This window comes from Cavia porcellus, unplaced genomic scaffold (genome assembly GCF_034190915.1).
Source record: "Cavia porcellus strain 051 isolate PalLab524CR breed Dunkin Hartley unplaced genomic scaffold, mCavPor4.1 scaffold_24, whole genome shotgun sequence".
In the NCBI taxonomy this organism is placed as follows: domain Eukaryota; kingdom Metazoa; phylum Chordata; class Mammalia; order Rodentia; family Caviidae; genus Cavia; species Cavia porcellus.
In genome coordinates this window covers 11,858,477-11,885,945 of record NW_026947507.1, presented here as the reverse complement: position 1 = coordinate 11,885,945, position 27,469 = coordinate 11,858,477, and the positions used below count along the sequence as shown (strand labels likewise).

Below are 27,469 nucleotides of genomic sequence, written 5' to 3'. Positions count from 1 at the left end.
AGTGAAAGCCTGAGAGGTTGCTTTGATTTTAGTTATAGTCACAAAAACCTTCTACACTTGTGTTCTGGAATGTGGGCAGATGAATCAAACTATGAACACTTAGCAGCATAAAAACTAAACTTTTATTTGGCAGCCTCCATAATTTACATCTGCTAGTGCACATATTGGAAAGATGGCCAGTCACATATCCAATTACATACACTCCTTGCTTGTGGACAGTAAGTAACTGTATTTTTGGTAGGTGTCTTTGTTACTTTACTCTCATTGCTGGAACAAAACACCCGACACCCAAAACGAAAGAAGGAAAAGTTTATTTGTGGAGGTTTCAGCCCATAATCAGCTGGCTCCAAGGCAGTGGCACGGCACAGGGACAGCACTTCAAAGTAGCAGCCAGCAAAAGCAGCCAGAGCCAAAGAGGGAAGAATAAGCCTCTTCTCTTCCCTTATACTGTATGCAGGATACCCCCACGCCCAGGGCAGATGTAGCACTCCCAAAATTTCTGTGCCCCACTTTTGCATAGGATGAGGATATTTACAAAGTAAAGAACCTGCTTTCCTACTGAATCTCTTCTTAAACTTCTAAACTTCTTAAGACAGTATGTCTTCTAAACTTCTAAACTTCTTAAACTTCTAAACTTCTTGACACAGTATGTCAGCCATAACAGAAGGTCATTTGCTAACCACATATAAAGTTATACCATCAGGGACTGAATTTGACTAGGTAGGTAAAATATTTATTGAAAAGTTAAAGAACTATTATCAAATGCAAGAGATTGTGTAGAAACAACTTTTCAACTTTCATTTACTTAATTTTCTACTTAAAACGTTGTTTTTGAACTTGCTACCTGAGTTCCATATGTATTTTAAAAGATCTCTGATGTTTGTATATAACCTGCTTAGGTATAGCTTTCCTTGGTATTTACACTTGAAATTAAATATATTCAACAGTTGCTAAATTTGGCATGAAAAATAGCTAAGATAAGCTTATTTACGGTTGTGTTTAAGGCTCAGCAGGACCTGGTGTCTTCCATCACCTCCACCCACATCCACACTGCCTCCCTCCCGCTCTATTTCTCCTGCTTCTCTGGCCTTCTTTCAGTTTCTGGAATGTTCCCCATTCAGGACCTTGACATGTGTGCTGCCCCCAGATTGGAACCCCCACCTTGCCCACTCAGCAGTTAACTGCGCATTCCTCAGCCGTCAGTCCAGTGGCCTTCCTCAGGAAGGCCCTCCCTGATCCACCCACTTAGGTCAAGTTCTCTGGATTTTAACTCTTGCCGAATCACACTCTTCATTCCCCGCTAGCTCGAACTCGGTTACACTTCTGTATGTGAATGGTTGCATTCTCCTCTCCAGCGCCTCCCCCAACACAGGTGCTGTGTATGTGTCTGGCACAGAGTCCGTGCTCCACATGGGCTTGTTGAACAAATAAATGATTAAAGAAATGCTGTGTCAGGCATTAAGCAACACACACGTATTTTTATTATTACATATTTGTCACCTTGTAAAATAAGGTGTATTATGAAAAAGCAAAACACTCTCTTCTAATTAAGCAGCCATCCTAGCCAAGGTGATTATCTGATATACTGCTTTGTATTTACGTATTTGTCTTACAAGCTGTCTTAAGAGGCAGATGATTCATGTTCCCCCTCAGGGCATAATAAATTCTGGTAATAATTTGCATTTACCTTCTAAAATAGATTTGAAATAAATCAAGTCACCTGGACACATATATCTTCCAACTGTTTTAAGAACCACCTGATGCTCTATTTGGGTGCATTAATCCCTCAGGTGAGGTTCCTAATAAATATTTCTTCTGATTAGAGTTGTTGAAAGAATTATATGTTGGTCTGTGTTCTGCTAGATGGCTACACCACTTGGTTTTCTGCAAACCATACCTGATGCTGTTTATAAGACGGCTATGCACAGTCAGGCATGCATGAAACGTTACACCAACAATTCCAGTTAACCAGCCAGCATCACTCCTGTGGTGCAAAACCCTTTCTCATATCTCCACTGTACATTTGTTATAAACATACATCCTGTATTCATCTAGCACTGGGCAGAGGAATGCTTGTCATAGCTTAGCAATATTTTAAGCTCCACTATTTACACACATGCTACTTATAGAGGCATAAAACCATCACCAATGCACAGTAGAAAAGTATCTTTTCTTAACCACCAGGAAGTGAACACATTAACCCAGTAATACATAGAATTTTTCTCTAATTACTATGATATGATTCAAAAGTTAATTTTGCAAGGCATTATACTGTGAAATACATATTTTTATCTTGATTCCCATTTCCTGCCATAGGACATCTAAATTATTAAATCTCTGAAAAGATAATGTTTTTTTTGTATGTTATCAAGTTGATGGATGGCTGGTTACCCCTAGGTAGTTATAGTTGGTGGCTACTTGCTGGAAAAACCAAGACAGGATTACAGGGATGGGACTTGGAAGGCCACTTCATAATCCTTAGGAACATGAGAGGAGCTGAAGCCTAAGCTAATTACTAATGGCTAAAGATTTAATCAGTCATGTCCAGTAATGAATTTTTTAACAATCAGTCATGTCCAGTAATGAATCTTGTACCAAATTCAAAAGGAAGGGGTTCAGAGTTTTGGGGTAACTGAACACGTGGAGGTTCCTGGAGAGAGGATAGGCTCTTCTCCCATGCCTTGCTCTATGGCTCTTCAACCGTGCACCTTGTGATATTCTTCACAGTATACAGTGGTAACTTGGTTCATGAACACTTTTGTTTTCAAATAATTTGGTTGACAGAAGCATTTGGTAAAATTTTAGTTTTGTTTGTAAATTCCACATTGGGTGACACAAGCATGACCATCTTTTCCACCCAAGGACAAACATAGCCACCTTCTCTAAAATCACAGAATAAATCAAGTTCATGACAGAGGTACCACTGTAGTTGTAAATGTATTTTCCTTCGTGCTGTAAAATATCCCAGCAAATTAAGCAAACCCAAGGAGGGGGTTGCGGGAACTATCATTTATAGCTTGCTGATCAAAAAGCACTGGTACAATAATGTAAGGCTTGCACTTGGCATCTGAAGTGAGGGGCAGTCTTGAGGACTATGCCCTCAGCTTATGGGATCTGACTCTCCATATGGTTTCAGAACTAACTAAATTAGAGGACTCCCAGCTACTCTCCACTGAAGAACTGCTTGCTGGTGGGGGAAAATCCCTGAACCTTTTGAGATCGCATGTCTTTTGCACTGATTGTTATTAATAACATAAAAGAAATTGAGAATATCCACAGACAAGAACAGATACACATGTGTGCACATCCCCCCAAATACAAATACAGAAAATCCTAGGAAGGTGTCCTTAAAAATTACAAGAGTTGAGAATGAATAAAAAGCAATGAATTATTAATTAACATTTACAAGTTAGAGCTATGGATTCATAATAAATATGCTTTCCTAATTGCAAATGGGAATCTTCAGAGACTGGACAGATGAACAGTCTCTATGCTGCCTGTCCTCCAGGCCTGACCTTCCCTACTTGTTTTTGTGGCCAACGGTGAGCTGTGATATGGGTGACAGGAGATGCTACAGTACTGGTCTCCTTAGTTCTGGGAGGCCAGGTGAGGCCTAGGTATTGGAATCCCTGGATCAGTCACTTCTTTTTTTATCTCAGTGTACCTATAAATACTGTTATTTTTGTGTACAGTAAAAAATTAGAGAGAGAGAGTGCTTTAACAATAAGGTCACCCTCCTACATACAGACAGTAACAATAGTTTTGTCACAAATAAGGAGAAATGGGAGTGAGTGATACAACATACAAAGGGTGGGCTTCTCTTTGTTCGGACATTTGGGGCTGAGGTAGAAATGGACTGGTCTGCAGTGGTTGCAGCAGAGGGTGCAACCTGCCTTCTCTGATGCTTATCTTGTACAATGGGGAGGGGCAGCTGACCTGAACTGGAATAAATGCCTACTATTTTGTTCTCTGTCAATGCCCTCCTTTTCTCAGCAAGCATTTCTTCAAGGATCAACTTGGACTGAAGTTTCTCTCTGATGCTTTTTATTGTACAATCAAGTCAGTATTCTACTCTCATCAGTCTTTCTAAAAATTATAATTAGTGTGTATTAACTGTACAAATCAATGGATTTCATGCGGCTCTGTGGCATTTCCATATATGCATACATCATACTTTGATCATATCTTCCATCAGTCCTCTTCTTTTTACCTAATTTAGTCTGTCTTCTATCATTCACCTTTTTTTTTTTTAAGATTTCACATATGAGAGAAAATAGTACTTATCTTTTATGTCTGGCTTATTTTGCTTAACATGATGTCCTTATTACACTTTAAAATAATTTATATAAGAGTTTTGGCAGACACTGAGGATCCATTTTTACTTTTTTCCTTACTAAAAGAGTCCTGGTGACTAGTTAAAAACCTTCTCTTCCCATATATTCCTGATTTTGTTGTGGCCAGTAAGCGCTAGGCATGATATCCTGCTAAAAACATCACACATTCTTGGTAACAACACAAAGTCTCCCAAGGAGAAAGCTTTTAGGACTGAAATAAGGTCCTACCCTGAGGTCCTGCCCACACTAAGGGACAGGTGACCCCGTCCTGGACTGCCTGTCCTTGGACATCTTATTGAGACAAATCCAACCTTTTACTTGGTTAAATGGCTTAATTCTGGTGATCTGATACTTGAGGCTGGAAACACCTAACAAAATCATCTATGAGGATTTCATTACATTGTACTGACTGAAAATAGCAAAACAGTTAGGCTTACCATAAAGATATCCTGGAAAAAAAGTTTCATAGGTTTTGAAATACTGATGAACATCAGCAACTAACCTTCACAATTACCATGGGCATTTGGTTTCAGACCCGTGATCATCTCCTAATTGAGGAAAAACTGTTGCGAAATTAGAGGCTAAAGTCCTAGCACCGTCTGAATATTATTTGACTCCAAACACAGTAGAGTAGTGATTTTTCTAAAACTAACATTTGCTGATCAGTGACATGAAGAGCAGTAAGGGCAGAGCAATAATCCTCAGGAAATACAAAACAGGAACCCAGTGTTTATCCTGTTCTCAGTGTCCACTGCCAGGTCATTGTTCAGAAAACTTTAACAGGGTCACTCACTGTAGCTTTTGAAATCTAAATGGAATGATGGAATTTGTCCTTGTTACACAAAAGGGCAACTTTGAAAGATTATTGAAGGATAATAATACATTAGCTTTGAATATTAAAAAAAACCCTAAGATTTCTCCACATGATTTTCTTAAAATCATAAATGTTGTCAGTCATCACTGAAGAAAATGTGTGTTGGATTAGAAAGCCAAGAGTTTTTCAGAACTAAACAGAGATATACAAACATGGAAATTATTCTAGTCATTCTTATTTTGTGGTTTCTGCTGAAGTACATAGACTAAGAAATGAATATAAATCTACACATACGAAGGCAGATGTACATGCTAGCTTTCTGTCCTCATTTGCCGTATTTGCATTTAAAGTATCTGTCTGTCACCGTCGAGTCTAATAACCATGGCTTTCAATTTGTATGCTTACTCTAATCTTTGTGGTCCAGGTCTCTTATAGATAAAAAAAGAACCACAGCAGTACTTTGCTCATAATTGGCTTGAGAATTAAATAAGTTAATATATGCAAAGCTCTTAGACAATGCCTGGCACACAGTAGGCAGATATGATTAATTACTTTAGAGTAAAACAATCTTTAAAAGATGATTGAAGAATATAATGTATGGGAAGACATACCTGGTACATGGTAAACTTAGATCCTAATTTTTAAAAAATTACATAGAAAAAATTTGCAAATACAGCACTCTTCAAAAGCACGTTGTTTTATATGCTGATAGCCCAAGCTCAGAATTTTATATTTTTGTTTTAAATACGAATTCATGGAGTTTTCAAAAAATTAGCCAAAGAAAATTTCCATTTGTCCTAATAATTTGGTCCTGTAGTTGACATAACATTTTTTTAAAAGCAGTGCCGTTTCCATCACCTCATTTGGTAAGTAGAAAAATGAGCAAAAAAAATGTACTGGCATTAAAAGGAGTAACCTGGAAGAAACAAATTGATTTCACAAGTCCCTGCAAGATGCTGTCATCCGCATAGCAGGTGGGAGTGGATTTATAGTCCTATCCATCTTGTTACAAATAAATACACATAATTGATGATAACTGAAAGCAAGTGTCCGTGTGTGTGACAGTGACTGTTAGATTGGAAGGAAGCGGAGTGGAGGCTTGGGAATCAGGCAAAGCTCACTTCCAGGTTTAATTTCCCAGAAAGCAAACCATGTCACTTTGGGAAAGTTGCTTAATCTCTCAGAGCCTTGATTTTCTTATCAATAAAACACAGACATCCCCATCTACTCATATTGGGAGCTTTGTGAGAGGATTAAATGGGACCTTGGTTGAAAATCAGTTATAGGAAAGTGCCTGTCGGAGAAGTGGGGTTTGATGTGCTTCATTGAAGCTGTTTATTTGTCTTTTTCCCTATTAAACCATAGACGCCTTGAAGACAGGACTCCCTTCAAAACCTTAAATATAATCAGCTCCTTGCAAAGCATCTGGTTCCTAGACTATGCTGAATATATAATTGGTGAATATATAACCAAGAAAAACGATACACTGAGTAGAAAACTAAAACAATAGCAAAAACAATATGCCACAAATAGAAATAGCTAACAGATACTGACACTGACAAATTGAACTGATGCATTAGAGAACTGATTTAAGTAAATAAAAGATAGTATTTTCTCACATAAATATTTGGAGAGAAGGTGTAAGTCTCAGAGAAAGGGTTGTCACATTAATCATTACAATGCCCGAGGGGGCCACAGGTAGCATCTTTAAATGAGATTATTTCTATTGACTACCTATGTGTTTCCTTTCCTTGTACAAATATAGTAATGACTTAACGGTTTCCGCAAACTCTGTATGCTTTCTGTTTTAAATTCAGAGCAGTTTTTATGTGAAACTCAGATCATCTAATTTCTCTCTACACCCTTTTCTCATTTTGTTTTCCCTATCCTGAGTCAGCGTCTCTACTTTGGGGACTCAAAAGTTTCATGTCTAAGTTCAGTGACATCAGATTCTGGATGGGCGGGTTCACTTACTGTTTCTAGCCCAGATCCCTGTCTACAGTATTTCTCGAATTCAGAACTGAATTTAGTTTCCCACATTTCTTACTTTTCACCTGACCTTGAACCATAGCCGAAAGGAACATTAAAACCTGCCTAGTCACATCTTCACATGCTGGAAACTGAAGCAGGAAGAATGATTTAATAGAAAAGCTATCACAAGGACAAAGGAATAAGAAACACTGTTCCGTGTGGTGAAAGGTCATAATGGCATCAATAGCACATTTCTGATCTGAGATGGGATAAGAATTCCAATAGGGTCCTGTCTGTCAATCTGTACCCTGAGCAGCAGGGCTGTTTCCATGCCAACTGTTGCTTTCTTTTGCTTGGAAGCAGCATTAACAGAGACCTGCTATTCATTCCCTGCTAATCACAGTAGTAGGCTCATTTAAGTATCAGATGATAGCCTCAATGAAGTAACAAAAGAATGCTTTTATATAGAGAAAATAGACACACAATAGAGTATATGAGAGTTACAATAATTTTTATGAGAATAGATTTATCTGGGAAAGAAATTAATAGACTATTTCCTGTAGAGAAAGATGAATTGCAGTACATTATTCAAAACTAGGCCCACGTTTTGGATGAGGCACACCCGGACACATCAGCGAGTGTCTCAGGATCAATCAGTTATGAAAGGGCAATAACATGCTAATTCAAGAAATGACCCCCAAAATGAGATAATTCTGGGGAATAATTCTAATGCAAGTTTTGTTTGGTCAAAATTCTGAAAGAAGGAGAAATTTGCAGCCAAATTCACTTCGTAGTATTCTTCTAGGGTATACTTTTTTGTTAAACTTTGCAGTTGTACCCTGTAACGAATCTTCCCTGCAAAGACAGATAAAGGGGACTAAATTTAGGTTGTCCTTGGACTTGCATGTCCAGGGTCAGGTAAGAAAAAGAGGAACTGGAAAGGTCTCAGTGAATGGTGCCCATCATTTGTGTCAGTCTAGAGCTGCAACTGCAGTGGCCCTACATTCTGTAACATGAACTCTGTGTTCACGTTACTGATTAACATCTATCCACTTGGCCTCTTTTAAAGACTTGCACCCATCGGAATACACCTTTGAGACTCCAAACTGGACCCGTGCACCACTTTCTATTTTGGGTGACTGCAAAGGTACTGGAAATTTCAAGTAGTAACCAACACCGTGACCTACAAACTGAAGAAGAGGAGCTGGTGTATACGTGATGCCTGGGCTGCAGGCATCCCCATGTGGCCCCCGATTATTCTCAGGGTTGTTTGACGCACTGATCTAAGATGACCAGGTTACGTCATCTTTGTTGTGATGTGTTTACTTTTTCAATTAACATAATAATGTTTATTTTAATTCTTAAAATAGAAAATGAGATTTCTTTCCTTCTAATTTGAGCCTACCCTGTAGAGAACTCCTCAGCGACATTCATTCATTCTCATCTTATTTTATCCAGATTCATATCAACTAAAGGTATTCAGAGCCTTCAGGTTCCTGGAAGGAGTTATTTTTAAAAAGCCATGATAATTTCATTATTCATTAAACTATAACATTAAGTACATTATAAATTGTATTTATAATGATATTTGTATTATACCATTCTATGAGCATCATATTGCTTATTAAATCTTACATGTATATGGTTAAAAATAATTACATTTATTAAAGTATTACATAATTTTATTTAGCAATCATTTTTATTTCATACATCTTTTTTTTGTGGTGGTGCTGAAGATTGAACCCAGAGCCTTTACACTAAACTACATACACAGCCTTTAGCATTTTTGAATTTTGAGACAGGGTCTGGCTTACACACTAAGTTGCCCAGCAGGTCTCAAACTTTTCATCTTCTTATCTCCAAAGGTACCAAAAGCACCACTATTTTAGTCTACTTCTATCTTCAAAAAGAGATATGTCTTTGACTTTTAGATCACATTTGTTTGTTATAATAGAATTATTCAAAACAGAAATCATAGCTCTTACATTGTCTTGATTGTTACTGCAATATTTTGTTAGATTTTTCTTCCAGGCAGATGTGATGGTCATTCCTGTAATTTCAGCCACTTGAGGCAGGTTACTTCAAGTCTGAGGCTAGCCTAGGCAATGTCGTGAGATGTCTCAAATTAAAATTCAAAGGGAAGGGGTGGAGACGTAGCTCAGTGGTAAAGTGTTTATCAAGCATACATGAGCCACTGTTCAATCACCAGCACTAAAAACAAAACAAACCACTCTGTGTTTCCTATATTTAAAGGTCATGAAAATGAACATGGTGAGTAATTGTTACATAATTTTGCTTCTGTTCACGTCTCTTTAGCACAGTCTCACTGCCCTTCTTAGTAAACTAAGGATTAGTTTTGACCCTGAGGTTTCTACCTGTGTTCTAAATGCATAAAACTTTTGTGCTGCTTCCAAGTCAAAGCGAGAAGTTCCACCATGCGCTGTGTTTGCCATTTCTGTTTTGTGAAGAAACACTATATTTACCCGACTTAAAAGACTTATGAATGGTCCTCACTAATTTCTAGGTTGAGGAAACGTTTCTAATTACACAGCTTTCAAGGGCTTAGGAGCTGGGGAGTTCCGTTTCTGATTACACACTTATCTCCACTTACTGCTTCACTGGTTATCTTAACTGTGTCCTGAGAGCAGCTAGCAAGTGTAAGATGGAAAATATAAAAATAATGAAGCAAATAAACCAGTCTATTAACACATACTGATTCATGTCCACTCTCACATACAAAGACACATTATAACTAAAACTTTTCCAGTTCTCACTTACAAGATAACCAGTACGGCTCTACAAATAAAAGAAATTATCTTTGTCATTTCATTAGTTAGAGGTATTCTAATAGCGTCTCCTAAAGAATAAGAGTCATAAAATTCAGGGGTTATTACAAGACACCTGAATATCTGGGTGACACTAAAATTGGAACTGTTTCTACATAAAAGGAGCCAAGAAATTTATGGACTCATATTTAATTCCATTTTTTTTGTACTGTCAGTCACATTTGTATGAGTAAATGACCTCTCCAGGTAAAAGAAACTAACATTTTAATTTTTACTGTGAAAATGTTAACAACCTTATTCATTCAATCATCCCTTGTGCTGACAGAAGTATCTCATTTCCCAGTGATTAAAAGGTGTTTGTCACTTAACTGGCTTTCAAATTGGGGCACAACTCAAAATTATTTGGCTCGCTTTTCTTGGAGTGAGCCACATTTGTAACTCAGTATTGATTAAAATTGGCTGCTTCTTCCCAAGCACATATATGAAAACAAGGTGCTGATGTGGGTCCTTAATTAGGAACATGTAGAGAATAATGTCTGTGTCCTAAAAAATTTGAACAATGAGTTAAAAAACTGTGATTATGACAGTGAAGCAATAAAATACATCAGTGTACTTTTAGGAGCACAAAATTGTGACAATACTTAAATGACTTTTTTCTTAAGTAACTTTAATTCTAGAAAGTAACAATTTAAAAGTTACAGCTGCTTGAGTTAGAACCAGCACATTTTTACTATATGCCACATTTTATTGTCTTCTCATAGCATGTGTAAATTCATCAGCTTTGTAAGAACAACTAATTTTAGGTACTGGAGATGGAACCCAGATCCTCGTGTATGTTAAGCACACTTTCTACCACTGACTACACCCCTACCACCTTTTCCTATTTTAAATGTCTTTTATCTAGCTTGTCAGGACTTATCAGTGAAATGGAATTTATCCTAAAAGTTCATGCTGATATTTGCTCTTTATCATCCTAGGTATGGTCTTAAAATGTGAACAAGGTAGATTTGTTTTCACCCCAAAACACATGCTCCCCAACTGATTATTTTCCTCTTTAGATCACAGTGCTACAATCAACAAAGAGAAATAATTCCACATGTGCATAGCCGCAAGATTGTTGATTCTTTTTGAACCCTAGTTGAACTATATTTGGTTCCAAAGTAGAGCTAATTTTTCCTTATCCAGAGGTAAAACTATCACTATCGCTGCCAGTAAACAGGCTCAGTGACACTGAACACAGACTATCAAGTAGGCAGTGATCAGTCTTCCAGTGGTCCGCCTTCTAAAACCCTCCAAAATTAAAAGAGATACAAATTTTAAGAATAAAAGGGAACTGATAAAATATTTTAACCAGAGGGTTTAAAGTTTTTTTTTTTTTTTTATTGGTTAGTCTTGTAACATTATAATCAAATGCTTAAACTTAATCAGAATCCCATAAATTTCCTTTGGTCCTGATCTAGATGCATCTTCTCATTTTGAAATTTTATAATGATAAGTGGATTTAGAAAATATGAACAAGCAGAGAAAAGGAAAAAACACCCACATCACAATCGCACTACAAAATTATTATTGTTCCAGATTTTATTTTTTCCTACCTCTTTTTATTTTTATGCTATTTCTCTTCTTTGAGAATTAAGACATTTCATTTTTTTAAAACATAAATGCTCTCATAGATTCCACAAGCGAAACTACATGGAGGGTGATAAAAGGAGAATTATAACATTTTCTTTTGGCTGATCTATAGTTCCCATAAATCGGCAGTTTAGAAAAGTATTGAGAGCATAGAATTTGGAGTGTGACCAACACAAGTCTGAATTCCACTTTCCCCACATGTGTGACCCTGTGTAAGTTGTTCAACTTCTTTGAGGCTGTTTCCTCTTCTGTAAAACGAGAATAATACCCTCATCAGAGTGTTTTTGAGAATAGTCAATGAGAGGTATTTAAGGAATTTGGCAGGCTGCCTGACACAGTATGCATTCAATGAATGGTAGCTATTATCATTATTTATAAGAATACTCACATTATTTTACATTCCTAACTAACCCTGCAGATCACAAAGCTCTGAGACCATGTGACATGAGGACTAATTGTAATCAGCCCAAGGAAGACATAATTAAACAGGTAAATTTATTAGTAAAACATCATATCATGCATTCTTAAGCAAGTTCTTCAGGACTGTAGGATTATAGTCTCAATTATCATAGCTGACAGCAGTCCTTTGAAATTAGGATCCGTAGAAATAATAGTTTCCTGCATTCTATTCCAATTTAGTTTTTATATCAAAAGATTAGTTGACTTTACTGTAATATAATTCAACTGGGACCAGAAGATATAGAAGCGTATTCTTATACACTTGTAGAAGTTTCTTTGAGTTTCAAGTTAGACTATAACAATTTAAGCACAAGGCAACCATTAAAAACATGGTGAGTTATATAATAATTATATTTTTATTTATTTATCTCTTATAGAAATGTACTTTTATTTATTTTGTATGTGTGCATGTGTGTGTGTATGTGTTTTGCTCTGTGTATAATCAAGCTATATCATGTCAAGGGCTCTCAGAGTTGCTGACTTCATTTTCATTTCAGAATATACTTTTATTAACACTCATTAAGGGCCAATTATGTCCAAGAAACCGTAGTGTGTACTTTGCACATCAACTGTTTCATACAATAGAACTAGGGATCTTTTGATACAGCATAATGTTGTTAGTTTTCAATTACCAGATGATGGGTTTCAAGGCACACACCTCAAAATATTACACCATGGTATTTGAGAAAATAGCAGATGCAGGGAGTTCACTCTGATCTTCTTCTCTTGCCTTTTTCCTCTAAGGTAAAGGAACCTTCTAACTTTTCTGATGCAGATCACAGAGCATCATGCAAGAAGTACCCACTCTATAACTGGAGGAAAAGAACATCCTTATCCCAAAGATTCAGAGAAGAATCTACACAAATGAGCATTAATACCATAGATCAATATCCCTTTGTCTAATCCTACCTCTCCATAATAATTCACTTCTTCACCAAACAAAATAAAAAGGTACAGGTTTCCTAGTTACTTCAGGCCTTCATTTCTTTCTGCAAGTTCCCATGTCACATAAAACTTACTATATTAAATAAATTTGTTGCTCTTCATTTGTTAATCCATCTTTTGTTACAGGGTCTAGTTTTGGAACAGAGTAATGCATGAGGAAAGAAATGTGCTCTTCCCCACGCAAACCTGTGGGTGGATGACAGGTTTGTGAAGGGCAAGTTCACTCCTGCACTTTAGACTGCATTTCTGCAGCCTCTGCTTGGACTGTTCCTTCTTCCTTTGGAAGACTGGAGATCTGTGAACGCAGAACTGGAGGAAATTTGTACTTGACAAGCCACATGCAAAGAGAAAATCAGTTTGGGTATATCAAGACATTAACAACACTTAATTTATACTTTCTTTTTTGGAAGAAAAATATACTGTTATTTGCTGACTTTAATACTAAAAAGCATGCACCACAATTTACAATTGTGCACCACCAATTTACAAAGTACAACAAATGGCATTTCCAACGATGGGCTAGATTTAAAATAATCACATAAAGAAATGACATTAGGCTGGGGAGAGGGAGGAGGGGAAGGAGAATGAGAGACAGAAGGAAGACACCTGAGGCAGAGGAGGCATGCTCATGTCTAGGAGTGGCCGCGGTCAGTGGTGCTGGTACTGCACAGTGAGGCAGATCTGTATTTCTTTTCTTTTCTTTTCGGCAGTACTAAGGACTGAAACTTGGGCCTTGGCACCTATAGTCCTCCTGCCTTATCTTCCCAGAATGCTAAGATTATAGATATTATACCACTACACCTGGCTATTTTCATCCATAATACATTTCAGGGAAAGTCTGAAATTCAGCATTAGATCTACACATTTAAGGTAGGGGATGATTCATTCAGAAAAATCCAGAAATACAAAAATACAAATCCAAGCACTGTCCTGGCATAAGAACTCCAGAGAGACAACACAACCCAAATTCACTAGCTATTCTCTGAAGTCAGAGAATTCCAGAATGGTTCAGTGCTCCTTCCCCCAGACCTCTGAGGACTTCTAGCTGGTAGACTTCCATGTTAGGATGCTCTCTTATCATGATGAGTTTTGGGGTACAGGGTTTTCTACAAGTAGAATGGTAATGAGGAGCTGTTAGACTTTCTACCAGATTTTGGTAACTCCATCAGCTTCTTTGACCTGGTGCAAGGAGGAGGTCCTGCCTGTGTGGGGAATGTGGAAAGCGTATAGCAGGATATGCAAATCCTAAATGCTTCAGCCTCAGGAGAAGATGCTTTCTCCTCATCCAGGAAGAGTGGTCACCAGAAGCAATATCTTATAATAGTTCAAAATTGCTCATCATCTCATGAAATAAATTTTTTGATTCACCAAAGGCAAGAGTATCCATATATTATGTATAAAAGTGTAAATGATGCATGTGAGATTGATTGCCTGTGCATGCAACCTAAGCATCTGTACCTGAGCCTGTAGTTAGCAGGATTATGCACTCAGTTTATATTCTGCTGTTACCATTTCTGAATGATAATAATAATAATGTTTGAATAAAGGATATTTTCATCTTGCACTAGCCCATGCAAGACAAGACATCCAGAAGAACCTACTGTTGCATAAAACTCCAACACAGATAAACAAAGTCCTCATAAATTTCCTAGTTGCCATTCTCACATATCCTTGAAAGACAGAGAACTGAGCCTAGGAGTAGTGTCAGCAATTCTTCCCTCTCTTCTGCCACTAAAATAAACTCTCTTTACTTCCCCATCGTATGTTTTGTTCGGGCTACACTTTCAGAGAAGACTTTGACTCTGGTAACTCTCAGGTAAACATCTGTGCAGGCTCTGAAGATCCACGCTGTGCTGTCCAACACAGCAGTCATGGCACTCGTGCTATGAGCCCTTGAATGGTGCTAGGCTTGAGTGAGATGTGCTGTCCATGTTTAATTCACATTAGATACGAAAAAAGAAAATACGTGCTATTTATAAAAAATTAAATTATCACTTTTTATATTGATTTATGGTCAAAAATCATAATATTTGAGATCTATTAAGTAAAATAGGTTATAAAAATTATGTCACCTACTTAATTTTCTAATGTGGCTACTAGAAAATTTAAAATCATTTATGTGGCCTCTGTTACTTATCAATTTATATTTCTGTTAATGTGGAGCATTTTTTAAAACCATGATTGCACCCAGGTGTTTTGTTAGTGTCTTCAAAGTCTCAAACCTACTTTATATAATCTTATTCCCCAAACATGGTTTTTTCATATCTTATTTTCCCAGGACAGAAATCTGGCAACCAAGTCGTGCTGTGGCTCCTTTCTACTCCTCCATAATGTACAAGAGACCACTGATACTGCCTCCATGATCCTCGTTCTAGCATTTTCTCTCCATATCGATTGTCTTCTCCTGAATGGGGTTTTCCCTCTTTCTTTCTGGACTGTCATAGTACAGTACGTTCCATGATAAATCCTCTAACTCAGTCTCACCCCACTGTGTGAGTACTAGCTTAATATTTCATTTTCCTCAGCGCTTTCCCATCTTAGTATAAATTCTGCACCACAACATGGCTCTGTCTACTTGCCCATTGTTAGTTTCTATCTTTCCAAATTGAGTACTCTGCATTCTGGCCATAACAAATGGATTTCAGCTGTCAGAACATGTCCTTCTATGCTTCCATGCTTTTAGCACACCTTGTTCCTTAGTCAAGGTAGACTAAACTCATTCCAAGGTGAATGATCATACACTCCCTAGTTCTCACCTCCAACATCCTTGTGATGTAATTATAGCAAATCTTGCATGGGCAAAACAGAATACCTCTAGATTTCCTTTACTTCTGTGCACTCACAACTCTCTGTTAATGCAGCATTACATGGAATTAGAATTGCCTGCTGTTAAAATGATTGCCTATTGCTAAGAGTGTTTGGTAGTCACTGTTATAGATGCACTTGGATGTGTGACTGAGTATTTGTGTCTTTTTTTAGAAAATTATCTAATATTACTTAGCATGATAATAATCCTAATGCCATCGATTAAAATGCATGTGGTTAGCATTCATTCTGTCTCTGATATCTCAGTCATTTTACAATGATGTCATTAATCCTAATGGTGACCTCAGAGGTCAGTGCAATGATCTATAAGTAGGAAAAGGTACTTTCATGTGAGGAGCAAGTAGAACTTTAAAGAAGCCCCGGGACCTTGTTGCCTCTGTAAGTTAGTAACTTCAGAGCTAGGAATGATTTTAAGTTTGTGTATTTGTAAAAAATGACTTCATATTCACCCCACAACACACCAGCTGAGTTCTCAGTACTATTCCTGCATCTCAGCAGCCAACCTCCAGTATTCTCTCCTGCCTGCTGCATTCACCTCCACACAGGATTCTACCCACCGAATCCCTTTCCGTTCCACACCTGCAGTGGTCCAGGAAGGATCAGCCACAGTCAAGTTACGTGCCTCCCTGCAAGTGCTAGCTTAGCTCCGTGCTGGGGTTTGTAACGCCTGGTGCTTATTAACTTCTTGTGCCTTGTCTCCAACAGCTGTGAACAATCTGCAAGAGCAAGAGCTCCAGCTAACATCACCTACCTCGCACAGCCAGAAGATGCAGAGGTGCACAACCCTTACCTTTCAAATGAACTCAGATCTAGGATAAGAAGCATAATAGCATTTACTCATATTTCTTGAGCATCTTCTACATGCCAGATCCTGTTTTACACATTTAAATATGTAACCCATTGAATCCTCAAAGAACTCTTTGAGATAGTTTATCATTTGTATTTCCCAGAAAAACTAAACTTGCAACAACTTTAATTTCAATAAAAAAAGTTTTGCTCAATATTGAGCTCTACATATTCCTAACATTTACCTCATAAACTGTTTTTTCTTAACCTGCATTATTTCTTTCCAGTAATTTGCTCAGACCATATCCTTTTTTAAAAAAACAAGCAGTTTGTCTTCAAAATTTGTGTGTGACAAATAGAAAAATACTGGCAGAAGTAGTTTAAATTTTTGATCAAAATATAGCAAACATATTAAACAGCTTTTAAAACCCTTAAAATAGGAATCGTTTTCAGCAGAGTAAAAATAAAACCATTATGGTTTTTGTTGATTAAATATACTCTCCAGGAAAAAATGTTTTTCATTGAAGTAGTATATACCTTGCTAAACTTCAGACAAACATTAGCCCATATCTAGCTTCAGTTAGGCAACACCTGAGGCCCCTATTTGTCTCAGAAGTTGTTGTGCTCTTTCCTGATAACTGGAGAAGTATTCCCTGTTCCTTACTAGGCGCCTTCATTTAGATATTTCCCACAAATATGTTGAATCCTATTCATAAAATCTTTCTCTTCTAATCAAAACAAAGCACAGCTCGACTTCCATTTTGGTTAATAGCATAGTATCTCTCCAGTTAACTGAATCTCTGTTTTCAATATCCTTAACTGACCAACTGTTGGCTGAACATTATAGTCACTCTATTTTATAAACAGTATAGGGACATCTAAGACCTCACTAAGAAGGTACTGAAATGTCTCAATACACCACATGCATGTGTGGATTCACAAGTCTTTAGAGAATGTGGAGATAAACAAATAACCAAGTGCAGGGATTAGAAGGAGACTATCTTGGTTAATTTTCTCTTGTTGCTGAGATAAAATACCTGATACTGAAAATGAATAAAGGAATGGTTTATTTAACTCACACTTTATAAAGGTTTCAGTACATGCTTAGCTAGCTTTAAGGCAGGATGGCATGGCAGAGGGGCAACCATTCATGGCAGTATAAAACAGCAAAAGGAACAAGAGCAAAAGAGCAGAGCATAAATAGAAGACTCTTTCTGCCCTCATATTGTATGTAGGTTCCCTGCCCTAGGGGTGGATTCAGCACTCACATGCGCAGTATCAGCATTGTCCAGACCATGAATCAGTCACAAACTCTTGAAACCTGCTACTATGACTGTATGAGATTTTGGGGGGGACATTTAGACATAAACCATAACAAAGACTATCCTATGTACTTTCACAAACAGTTTGCAACAGTAGCAGGTGACATTTATGGTATCCTGCTTTATGTCAGACACTGTTATCAACAACTTATATATGCATATTTTGAATGTTAAGTTCCTTGGTTATGCTTATTTGGAAAATCAAAACTGGGCCCAAGGTGTTTTGCAGTTTGATCTGCTTTGTAGCAACCAGAAATTCCAACTGTGTGTGAGTCTAAAATCCATGCTTCCAACCACTAGCTCTAGCCTGTGACACAGCCTTTCCAATGAATGAGACTGAGACCTGGAAATTCCCACATTTTATTCCAATTTTATGCCCCCTGATGATTCACTACTATTGACAGGCCAAGACTGTTTACGGCTCCCCACTTCTACTCCATTTTCCAGGCCTCACTGGACCTTAGACAGGGCTGTCTTCTAGGAAGCTCCTCATTCTCTTTTGCCCAGCCTTCAATATGTGACTCCAGCTACTCAATTCACTCCAGTGACCAAATGTTCCAGGGATCTCTTTCCCTCTAATTGTTTCTATGAGTTTAGCAACTTTAGACCTCCACATATAAGTGAGACCATGCAGTATTTGTCTTTCTCTATTCGACTTATTTCAATTAGTATTGTGTCCTTGAGTTTCATCATACTGTTGAAAATGAGTTGATTCTCTTTTTAAGACTGAATAGGATTGTGGAGTGTGTGTGTGTGTGTGTGTGTGTGTGTGTGTGTGTGTATAATTTTTAAAAATCCATTTAACCACTGATGAACATTTCGTTTGAATCCACATCTTTTCTGTACTTTGGATATATTCCAGAAATGGGATCACTAGATCATCTAGTAGTTAATGTTTTTAATTTTTAGAAGAACTTTTTATTTATTTATTTATTTGTAGTAGGAAAATGTGTTTGGGAATAAGAATAGGGAATAGGAATAGCTCCTGATAGATAGGAGGGGTCCCGAATGGGTTGCCCCAGAGTAATTTCTATATAGTTTTCCATGATGGCTACACCAGTTCACAACCTCACTAAGCATATACTTGAATGGTATTTAAATTGGGCCTTGAATAAGTTGAAATTTTGGCAATTGTTGGAAAAGCAAGCATCATAGAATCAAGAATTGTTTTACACAGCTGACACTTGCATAGTGTTCCCTCCGTGCATTCAAGTAAAGTATCTAATTGGCACAGCAACTTTATGGAGTGTGTGCTATGATTACCACTTCTCTAAGTCATCTCCCCTGACCATCTAGGACACCTCCCTCTTAAGTAATTAATTCTCACTGTCTAGAATTTATCTCTTGAGAAAGAGTTTCTACATTGTACAAATGATTTCTGTACATATCCTTTTAAAGAAATACATAAATGCATTGATATCATCTTCTGTCTTCAATTACAGCAGTTAGTATTCCTGATTTGTTTTTTTTTTTCACTAGGCTATGAGCTATTTTAGTGGCATTATTTTCTAATCTCTAAATACACAGCAGGTCTTTGGTGGGTGTGCAATAAGTAAATAAATGATATCACAGATAATTTTAATATATAATTACAACTTCAACATCTACACAAGCTAGAGCTCTCCTTAAATTGTACCCAGAATGTAAAATCTTTCTCATATTTTTCATTTTTATTAAGGCTTTCAATACCAGATAAAATTCAAAAGAAATGACAAACTAATGTATTAACCTACCAACAATAGGGACATCATCTTCAAAAATCTGCGAAAGAAAAGCTAAAATATTTGTGGTTGTATAGCCAAGTCTTTCAATCATAGTGTCTCCTTTTAGAAAATCTGGTCCACACAGCAGTTATGAACTCATGTTTTTAATATGTTTGTTGAGAAAATATGGTTTGATGATAGTCTTAAAATGGTTTGCCACCTGGCATTATACCTGCCAGATGAAATTCTGATTTTGTTTCCCAGGTGAATGGACTGACCAATTAATAATGTGAGCATTGGGAAGTGATGTTTCTCAGGATCAATCCACAAGGAACCATTTTGTTTAACTGGCCAGATAAGTACCCTTTCCTTGTTTGAGACCCTTTGCTAGAACAGATGTAGACTCTCAAAAATGCCTTAGTTTCGGTAGGAAAGTGAAACACCTAAATTTTAAATTAGCATCCTTCTTAATTCCTACTGAATTTAAAAGCTCTTTTGGTTGAGTGACCCCGTTGATAACAAATACTTTGAAGGACAAATTTCTTCCAGGTCTTAGTCATTAAGGACCTGATTTATCTATCTTCTTTTCAGGGGCTGTTTGTAACATGGGCACCCAGTACGTCTTCTCACAGGCTAAAAGTGGAACACAATAAAATGAACGAGGAATTTGGGAATGAAGCAGTTTATGAATGGAGCACTATCCAGGAAACATAATTTTATCATAATAATCTTTTAGCTCTTGGCAGGTGTAAAATTAAAAATCAGAGCCAGAAGAGAGAAACCAGAGTTTTGAGGACATGCTTTCTCAATTCATTGAAAAGGAAGCAAGAGGTTAGAGTTCAAAATGATTACGTGTAACACTATATTGCATAATAACATGTACATCAAGTCAAATTATTTTCCAGATAACAGGAACTAGGAGAGGACATTTGAGACTTGAATAGTTGATTTTCAAAGCAAACTAAGTTTTATCGTTGGTTTTTACTAAATGAGGGTGATGGTAATTCCTCTTTTGTTAATAAATCTACAAATTAATTTAAAAATATAGTCAAAATTTTTGCATACTTCAGAAGGAAGTTTTTTAATTTAATGGAACAGTCATTATGCTAGTCTTATAAATTAAATATAGTAAAAAGGAAGGCAGTGATATAATCAGATTTCAGAACAAACACACACATACACACGTGTAATATAATATATATATATATTATATAAAGCTATATTTCTCTTCAAAGCTAATGTCAATGAATTCAAGACATTATCAGTCATCGTCATCTGAGTTACTGGCCAGAGAAAATCCTTTCCAAAACTGGATATATTTTTAAACCATGAATAATGGTCTTTTTTTGGAAAAGGTGATAACCGTACTCTACCACATTCTTATTGTTTTCTTGATTGTGAGGAACAACTAACGGCAGTTGAATCATTGAAGAGATTTAAGTCTGAGGAAAAATTCTGTAATGATTCAATGGAGCCAAGGTAATTTGGGTTGGGTCATGATTTCCCCTGTTGACTGTGTCTTGAAAATTTTAAAAACTTGCTTCCAAACTAGAAATTGAGATGCAAGTTCTTTTAAAAGCTCATTCCCGTGGAATAAAGCACATAGTTCACATAGTTGTTTCTGCAGAGCACTAAAATCTCTGACAGATTAAGTGGAGTTGTTTTAGAATGTGCTGAAACTTCATCAGATGATACAGCACAAGATTAGCTGGAGTTATTGTTATCTAATCTCATTTCCCTTGTTGACTTTAGTGCACAGAGCTGAAATGATGACGTGCCAAGTTATCTTGCTAACTAGAAAAGGGACCTCACTTTTAAGCACCCACATGTGGAATTTCTACGCTTTTGGTTTTAATAGTGTAAAGCGTAGGCAAATATGTAAACTATTAAGAAGTGGTCTTAAAATGACTCAACAGTAAAGAGGTAGCTGGCCTGTCAATAGATGGAGAAAGAGTCTCCACATCTACAGAGCTTAAGCAAGTCTCTCTACCTAAGGGGCTGCTGCCTTTACTGACGTCACCTTTTTGGAGGACTAAATCTCTCTGCAGAGCCATCCATCCTTAGCTGGAAGTCTGTATAAGGACATCCTGTTAGAGAAGAACAGAATGAACATTTTCTCCAACTTGGTAAAAAGTTTGTTTGCTTTTGTTGTTGCTTCCTGTGCCTTTCAAACTCATTATATTCATGTCATTTCCCATTCATTGCGTATTTTCTCTGCTTAGATTTTATAAATGTTTCAGGTCCTGATTTGATACCCATTTCTGTTGTAGCTTGTTGGATTCCTTATGGCTGCTCCTTCTCATGCTATTAGTCTCTAGAGGATGACAAATTCAGTAGAACAACTGAGGATGTGGAATCTGAGAGATTTATGTTGTCCCTGCCTTCAGATACAGCCATTCCAAAAAATAAAATTAATAGGAATCTGGAAAGATTTATTGCTACATTAATTAACAAAGAGTCATTTCAATAATCTACCAAAAAAATCACATCACTTTTCAGCAACCAAGCGCTGCTTTCTTGAATGTTTGGGTTTTACTAATGTATAAAGTCACATCCTAAAGGATACAATTCACTATAACAAAATATTTTTGATACTTTCCAGCACTGAGGAAAAATTCTCAAAGGAATGATAGGACAACTGAATGTGTAAGTTGCACAAAAACACCAAAAACTGAAAAAACAGACAACTGTATAAATGGGCAGAAAAAAACCAAAAAACCTGAAAAAAGTTAGGTGGAGCTCTTTGCTAAAATTTCCCTAAATAGAAAAGGAATGGAGGAAATACAATGAAAATATCCCCAGGGTAATTTTATTTTATTTTTTTAAAAGATGGGAATATTTGAAAGTAAGTCCCCAGGCTAGACTCAGGAAAAGTAAACATTTTCTGGATTTTTGTTTGTTGGTTGGTTTGTTTAAACAATGCTATGTAAAAGTGCAGAATTAGTCCTGAAAGTATGAATATCTGAGCTGGATAGGGAAGAGGAAGAAAATCTGCCTGTATGGCCAAAATTCAGAGTGACTCATGTAATACCTCTGTTTTCTGAAGACTGGATATGTAGAGTATGACATAGCTCTACTCAGTAATGCTCTTAAATCCCAAAATACACATCTGCCTTAGTTGCTTCCCTGAGTTTTAGTCAGCTAATGTCATCTTAATGAGTTAAAACTAGGAAGAGTCATTTGCCAGTATTTAGAATTCTGTAGCTACAAAAGTGTTTTCTTATAACTAAATATGTCTTAAATTTTTCAATAATCATGTAAAGATATTTGAAAAATCTCAGTATAATTTTTGACAGCAATGATTTAGAATTTAGCAGGCACACCTATAATTAAATCTTTTTTTGAGGAACTTTAGAAAAATTTTAAAACAGTTACATACACACCCCAATACAATTTGCAAGTACAACTAGTTTTGTTACACTGTTGAATATAGTTATGTGTACCTGAATTTCAAAATATTATAACTTACTTAAAATATAAAATATGATATGAATGTATTGTGGAGTCATGTTTCCTAAAATCTAATTAATACATATAATTTAAAATAATTGATTATCATATTTAATCTTTAAAATCAATTTCAATTTTCAATTCTCGTTGTAGCTATTATCTATTATACAGCATCTGCACATTAAAATCAACTGGAAGATAGCCAAAGTAAACTTTTAATGACAACATAGTAATTGAGAATGGCTATTTAGTTTATTTTTATTAGAAAACTCAGTCCTGGACTATAATGGGGAAAGGTATAAAAATATAATTAAGAAATATAATTACATAATTTTCTAAATATTTTACTTTTCCAAATGTCTGGATCTTTCAAACTTCATTGTTTGTGTTACTCTATGTACAAAAATTTATATAATATTAATTGCATTTAATTAATTTAAAACTTTTGTTTTAAATAGGGACATATTGGAGACTAGGAATTACTTATTACTTCTAAATAAAATTTCTGATAATTCTTATTTCTAATGATGGAATTGTGATAATTTTAACATTTGATGATTAAAATTATGCTTATTTAAAAATATTAATGCTATTTAAAATAGAAAAAGAATGTGAAGTCTCTATAAACAAAACTATGTCCTTATAGAAAAGAGAATATTCTCTCTTGACTATTCTGTTATTGTAGATTTTATTTTAAATTTTTGGTCTCTTTCTAGATCATAACCTTCTCTTTTTTCTGGCTTCACAATTAAAACACAGTTCCATAAATGTCTTATATTATTATCAGCTACTATTAATCATCAAGTTAATGTCAGCTGTAAATAATCTGATTTGGAGCAAATTTCAAATAGGAAAATTTACTACACTTACTTTTCCCAGAAAATTTTAGACAGAAAAATGATAATATCTCTATATTAAAACTTTCAGTTTGCTCTGTTTAAATTTACATTATTAACCTCAGAAAATTTCCATCTATCATGTGACATTTGTAACTTGAAAGATACTGTGACCCTAGAGGTATACTTTCTTCTTAGAGAAGTTAAAGCCACATTGTTGTTTTTCTAAATCTTTTGAGCTTCTCTGATAAAACACAGGGTTAAGGACTTCATTTTCTAGGTAAGTCTATATTTACAGTAACTAAAAAAGAAATTGAGAAGCCCAAGCTTACCAGTACAGTGTCTGAATGTCCAGTTCTAGACAAAGTATTAAAATCAGAGATCTGTGAAATTCTGGAAGCCTATGAGCAGAGACAAATGCACGGACAAAGCCACAGACCTACGTAAGACTCACAGAGCTGGAGGTTGTGAGGAGCAATATGGGAGATATCCTTGGTGAAATCTACAGGTGCATGAAAGACAGCCGATGTTACAGGGGAAGAATGAGAGGAAACATCTATACATGGAGTATTAAGAAGTATTGCATTTGCCAACTTGTCATAGAGTGTGTTTTGAAAATTAGAAAACATTTTATTTTGCCATCAAGAGTTGGAAAGTAACAGAAAATAAGAGTCTAAAAATAGAGAAAAACTAAAATGCAAAGTCTTGAAAGATGAAGATTATGTCTCTGAATTTGGCCTCAGAACATTGAATGAGTGCCTGTGTCGATGTGTGTGCATACTTGGAGTTTGTTCATTATCGATAGCTATCACCTTAAAACCTTTGCAACGCATAGGCAGAAAGTTTGCATGTCTGTGTTCTTGTGGGTTCAGGTTACTGTCCCACATGGGGCCGACACAAAGGTGACATGACAGGTCAGTTAGGAATGTCTTGGGGATTTCCACACTGTGTTCTTCTAAAAGATCCCCCAAGAGGAATTAATATGAACTCATTTTCTTTTCACACTGTTAATTCTAAGAATCCTTTTGGCAGTGCAAAGGGAATGAAATTGGCAAAAGACATTTTTCTACACTCATTTTGCTCCAATAGAATTATGCTGATGTTTTTCAGTCATAGAATTTGACTCAAAGCTAATTCTGTTCATTTAGTTTTGCTTCAAAAGTTAAACCTAAGGACAATGCCATCCCTATACCATTTCATGCTGTACAATCCCATGCAGAGTCATATTCCTATTTGTTCTTATTAAACATTTATACATGATTCTCTACCTTGAGAATTCTTAAATGTACCTCTTTGTATCTTGAACATAGTTGAGAACAAAAGTTTTGAAAAATCTCCTATGCCTCATCATTTTCTTATCTGAGTGTATGTTAACATTTTTATACCTTGTGGAACAGGTGTTTCATGCTCATATGCATCAGTGAAATCATACGCAAAATAGTAAGAAACTCCTCATACCAGACATATTGGGTTGGGGGAGTAACGGGAGCAAATAACATCTCTTTTAGGTAAATTTTGGCTGTTTATTTAAAAATCCATAAAAACAGAGGTTTGTTCAAAATTTTAAATTAGATATTTTATACTAAATATTTTCAATAGCATTGAAAATGATCTGATATTTCTGGTAGACCAACAACAACAAAAAGACTTGAATGAAGCCGAAATGTTGCTGAAATAGAACTTAATCATCACTTGGGACATTTCCTCACCAGGGATTTTGCTTTGACTGACCAATTTCAATCCACAGTAACAGCTTTGTTCCTAAGAGACTATAAATCAAAGAAACACTCACTCAGGGGCAATTGCTAGTGCAAATCAAAGTCTTTGCTATTATCATAGGGCAACCGACAGCAAACATCCGCGACAATTATTGAAGTACGTTTGTATGGGGTGTGTGGTGTTTTTGGTTTCGCTCTTCTCTGGCACCTATCTGTTTGTGAAAAAAAATAGTGCAATAAAAGAGGTTTTACCGCCACGTACTAGCCGCGCTTGAGCTCAGTGTGGAGACTTCTTTTCTTTCCCTGAATTCTGAGGCGGGGGAGCACAATGGGGGTGTTGTGCTCTGGCTAGCCAGGAATGCATGATACCCACTCGGAAAGGAGGTGTGAGCAGCTTCCAATACGTACACTGTTTGCTCCACAACTTCTCTGAACTAAACCAAACAGTGTACTGAGACACTTAGTACAGAATAAGCAAGAACAAAATTCACTAGCTGCTGTGACCTACATATGGAACAGAGTACTTTAATTTAAAGGAATATATATGTGGGTGCATTAAGAGTTAAATCATTTACAAGGCTTCAGAATGAATACCTTACAATTTATATGAGGCCGCTTTTCCCTGTAGTTCTCTTTACATGTGTCAAAGTGCAAATCATAAAAGGATCCATTGTTTATAGGCGAGGAAAGGTAGTTAGCTAATGAATACTATCTACAACAGCAAGCCATCACAGTTTGTTAAAACAATACATAGTTACTTAAAATCCCTAGATATATCTGTAATTTTTAAATCGTACAATATCTGGAACCTGAATTCACAGAAACAACCCTTTCTCTGACTCTGTTTAGTGGAAGTGTGTGTCTGTGTGCGCATACATATCTGTGTGTGTTTTTCCTTTTTAAATTCAGAACACGATCAATGCAAATCTTGCAGTTTAAGTTTTGCTCTAACTTATTTTTATGCTGTGCTTTCAAAAAGGAAAAAAGCTTACCTCTGACAGTCAAGTGGGATGCCGGGAAGCCCCTTCTCAGCTTCAGCCTCAGAGTGTAAGCGGATGCCCTCTGAGCCAACAATCTGTTAACAGGAAGCAGGTAAACCCGAGAGCGTCCGCCCGCGTTCCAGTCCAGTGCCCACTGGAGCACACACCTGCTTTCTCAGACCTGCTGCTCGGATGCAACAGCCACGCACAGTTCCGTTGCTAGCAGAGAGCAACACCCTCATTTGGGATCACTGGTTTCCAGGATAAGCAAATAGGGAGCTGCTGAGATAATCCTGGAGGAAAGGCTTGCCTTCCAATGACAAGAATCCTTTTCTGCTCCTGATAGCAGATATGCAGCATTATCACCCTGCATTCCACTTTCTCCAGTCAGATAACTGCGAGCAACAGCATGCAACAGCTTGTGGAAAGGGCAGTTTGCAGGCATGTGTGGCTATAATAGTTGTATGTTAACATACCCATTGCTTCTCTCCTCTCTGAATAAATTCTTTAAAATGTTTCTTCCAGGGTAAAGCTCAGCAGAATATACCACACTGTTTTCCATAAGTAAAATGGCTGGTCCTCTCGGCACTGTTGCAGACAGCTCATTGGGTTCCACTGGCTTTTCGTAGCCATAGCAACAACCAACAGACAGACTTACACAGCAAGCATGGCTGATCATGTGCAGTGCGCGACTCAGCTTGTTAATTTCTTTTCATCAAACTCATCATTTTTTGAGGAGAGTAGCTTCTGTTACCTTTCCAAATATTTCACCGATAGCACAAGTGCTCTAATTTTTTTGGCTTTGCCGAGGAACTTTTGTTGTATGAGCCAGTGCTGCGTGTAAAATCAAGAAGTGGAGCTGTGTTTGCATCTATCCAGGTTAATAATATGCAAATCACAGGACAGA

At 36.6% G+C, this 27,469-nt stretch overlaps 1 protein-coding gene across 23 annotated transcripts in view; it reads right to left on the bottom strand.

Moving 5' to 3' along the window:
- Sorbs2 (sorbin and SH3 domain containing 2) overlaps window positions 1–27,200 on the bottom strand; it is a 198,896-nt gene extending 171,696 nt beyond the window's left edge. For 2 of the 23 annotated variants that reach the window (XM_063234640.1, XM_063234646.1), the window contains exon 1: window positions 26,575–27,185. The gene's annotated coding sequence lies outside the window, so the exon portion shown is untranslated. Of the gene's footprint in view, window positions 1–26,574 lie in introns of all 23 variants that reach the window. The other 21 variants (XM_063234641.1, XM_063234643.1, XM_063234653.1 and 18 more) reach the window with 17 other exon arrangements.
- Between the last annotated feature and the right edge of the window lie 269 nt (window positions 27,201–27,469).